This window comes from Petaurus breviceps, unplaced genomic scaffold (assembly GCF_028583685.1).
Source record: "Petaurus breviceps papuanus isolate PSGF00001 unplaced genomic scaffold, PetGlider_PUasm1.0 611, whole genome shotgun sequence".
Classification (NCBI taxonomy): domain Eukaryota; kingdom Metazoa; phylum Chordata; class Mammalia; order Diprotodontia; family Petauridae; genus Petaurus; species Petaurus breviceps.
In genome coordinates, this window is record NW_027186403.1 from 250,043 (window position 1) to 253,613 (window position 3,571).

At 42.6% G+C, this 3,571-nt stretch overlaps 1 long non-coding RNA gene across 1 annotated transcript; it reads right to left on the bottom strand.

Moving 5' to 3' along the window:
- Nucleotides 1-616: 616 nt before the first annotated feature.
- On the bottom strand, nucleotides 617-3,036 carry LOC138173605 (uncharacterized). Its single transcript, XR_011171446.1, has 4 exons — nucleotides 2,923-3,036; nucleotides 2,325-2,390; nucleotides 1,996-2,050; nucleotides 617-903 (listed from the first exon to the last, which is right to left on the bottom strand). It is a non-coding gene; the product is annotated as an uncharacterized lncRNA (long non-coding RNA).
- Between the last annotated feature and the right edge of the window lie 535 nt (nucleotides 3,037-3,571).

Below are 3,571 nucleotides of genomic sequence, written 5' to 3' on the forward strand. Positions count from 1 at the left end.
TCAGACCCTCACTTCTCTTTCCAAATTCCTACAACCCTATACTTTCAAGCCATCTATTCTATTCATACTATCAGTGAAAAAAGAGACTACAACTTTTCTTAACTTCCTCCTTATTTCCTCATGTGTCTAATTTGGTTAAACTTTATCTCCTTTTTTCAAGCTTGTTTCTTTCATATCCTGAACGGACACTTCCCTTAGCCATCATAACTCAGACTATCTACTGATTTTTCTTCTTCTCTTTTGTCTTGTCTGCCCTCCAGCTTGGCCACAGTCAGAAAGGGAGAGAAATCATCCTTTATTATGTTCATTTTTAAAAGCCTTGAAAGTTCTGCTTTAGTCTTCCTAAAAGGTGTACCTGGTACCTAGTCACCTCCTCTTCTATTTCCTGTTTCAAAGCCTCTCTCAACAGCATTGAAAATCCCTGGTTTTCCTAGCCTAGAGATCTTCAAATCACATTTAGAATGCCCATCTGAATGAGTACAATACTTAAGATCCCATCCTTTATCCTGCCAAAATACTTTTTTTTCCCTTTCCCTCCCATAATTTTCCCGGTGCCTACCTATCCTCATTTCTCATTTGTGGACATACTTGCCAAGATGATATTTGCTGTGCCTGTTGCTGATTTGATAGTTGAAATTATGATTATAGCCCCTTTGTTGCTGTTCTTATTGTGATCCTGAACAGGAAGGAAAAGATCTGGCAGGGCTGCAGTGGAAGAAAGGAATCTGTCTAGTACATTATGGCAGACCCTTTGGGCAAGGTCCAATGTCATGCCCAAGGGCATCCATTTTTCTCAAAAGAAAGAACTGAAGAGACTTACATTTGGAAGGGAAGAGGGATGGTTGCCTGAAGACAGTTGTGAATGAAGGGACCACTTCTCAGATCTTCCAGGGTATCTCTGTCCTAGGAAGGGAATATACAGAAATGATGTGAAGTCAAAGGGACTTCGAGAAAAAGAGATGGCAAGACCAAATGCATGAGAGGCCTTGCACATTGTCCCAACTGTCTTGGATCCCAAGTACTTGCAACTATTTGTCCTGATGACTCCATTTGATGGAGCCAGAAAAATGAGAATGCCATAAAAGAATAAAATATGATTGAGGTAGAGACACACACAGGGCATTGTCCAGTGGCAAACATCTGGAATTATCCAAGCAGGGGACCTGTTGCCTACCTCAGACACATTCTTTAGATTAGTGTAATAAAAATGTAAATTTAATATCTTCCTTGCCCCTAGGTTAAGTGCACCTGGAGCCTGTGGTGGGAGGCTTGTTTTTCAGGAGATACTTTGTGATTGGACAGTGGGTCCAGAGGGTTGTTGCATTCTATGAGCCAGGAGAAGGCTATATAATCCCTGATGTGAGGCATTGTTTTGGGGTTCACTTTGAGAAGTGTTCTGTGATTTGACCAGATGAGACTCTGGGCAGCTGTTGAGAGCCCCTTGGCTTTGAAAACCCAGATATTGGTGCTTCCATCTCTGGTAACTGTGACTAGGTATGGATGTAATGGTTGGAGGCCTGTCTTCTTGAAATATTTGTCTTGTAACTACTGCTGGTAACCTGTCTGTATACTCTGAAGTTCGGGGTGCTGATCTTTTCCCCTGAACTAGGTAAATGATATGTTTGATTGATTAAAGCAAGATTGTTAACCCCTTTTGAGTTGCTTTCCTTCAGAAAAGCAGATCTAAGAACCTGTGTTGGCAGCCACCCTGGGGATGCTGGGGTGCTTGCTGCTACAATTAGGCCCAGGAAAACCTTGGGGGCCTCACCTCTCTCACCTCTCTGATAAGGGGTTTCCAAGGAAAGGACCCCTGAAAAGGCCTATAGGTCTGCCTATGTGGACCCTGAATTTTTTGGGTAATGGAGAGCAGCAAGAATGAATACATATGTGGTAGTGGGAGAGGGAGAAATAAATAGCTAACCAGCAGGGGCCCAAATCGCTAAGAGGACGTTCCTGAAGGAAGCCTGGACTTCACATTTCAACTCATCCACTTACCAGTCATATCAAGAGGGCCAAGTCATGTGACCTCACTCCTCCTCAGCTCTCTGACCTGTAAAATTAAAGCAAGAAAACTACCAATCAGTTTGCTCTACAGCTCAAAAGGCACACACAAAGTAGAGCTTATTAAATACAAAGGAGTATTTCATTTTCTTATTACTGATGTTCATGAGAACTTTCAAGGAAAAATGTGTCAGGAGTGCAGGGGAACTATTTCAAAGGTCCATCAGGAGGGAAACTCCCTGGCTTTCCATGACTTAGCCCCCCCCTCTCCCGCCACCTAAGCTATTCAAATTTCTGAAACAAATGCAAATCTGGAAATGTACCTTTGAAAAGAAACTGTGACCTTTGTCCACAAGGGGAAGGTTTCTCAGATCTTCCTGGGAATAATCCTAGACCCAATCAACAGAGAAATAAAGTTAATCTTAAGGCACTGAGAGGCCAAAGGTAGGAGAAACTGGCTGTGTGGGAAGCCCCAGAATGTTATCTGAGCTTGCAAGAACATTTCCCCAAGAAATTTCCACTAATTTGCCACCCTTAAATATAAGTAGATGAGGAAAAATGAAATGATATCAAGGAAATACAAAAATGGAGGGGAAAAAAAACATGTCCATGTCTATCAGTTTGGCATCAACCAATCAGGACATGGGGTCTTGTGGAAGATGAATGCCCAAGTAAGCCAAGGAATGGTGAAAAAAAATAAAGTATGGGAATGGAAATGATGCCAGATGGCCAAACGTCTTAGAGCCTTGGACTTGCAGCCAGGAAGGCCCAACTAGCAATCCCACCTCAGCCACATATGAAGTCTTTCCTCCTGGCCTGAGGAACTTCCCATGTCTTAGCATCATTTAATTCCTCTGTCAATTGGACTACAAAAAGCATTGGAATCAGAGGTCTGCTGCTGGGAAGAAGGAGATGACATACACACTCTGTACTCCTTCAATGATATTTGCTGTGCTTGTTTCTGATTTAGTAGTTGAAATTATTATTCTAGCTGTTTTTGTTGCTGTTCTTATTGTGATTAATCTTGAACAGAAAGGAAAAGACCTGGCACACCTGGAATGGGAACAATAAGAAAGAATAAAACATGAGTGAGGTAGATGGATACTCAAAGCAGTGGCCAGTGGCCAGCACCTGGAGTCTGCCAAGCAGGGGACCTAATGTGTACATCAGACACAGACTTTTGATTTGACCTTGGAAAACCCAAGGGCCTCACTTTTCTAAGTTGTCTTATAAGGGGTTTCCAAATAGAAGGACTTTGAAAAGACCAGTAGTTCTAGCTATGTGGACCATGAATTCTTAGGGAAGTCAAGCATGGCAAGAATGAATACATATGTGGCAGGGAAGGGAAAAACGAAGGTTGACAGGCAGCGTTCCAAAATGCTTGGTGGTCACAACCTGACCTGTAGGATCAGGAAGCCTGGACTTTACCTCCCAACTCATCCACTTACCAGTCTTGTCAAGGTAACCAAGTCACTTAACCTGTGTTATCCTCTGGTCTTTTCCCTGCAACATTGGGGTAAGAAAATTACTAATCTTGCAGTTTGCTCAGAGGCTCAAAAGTGACCCTAAA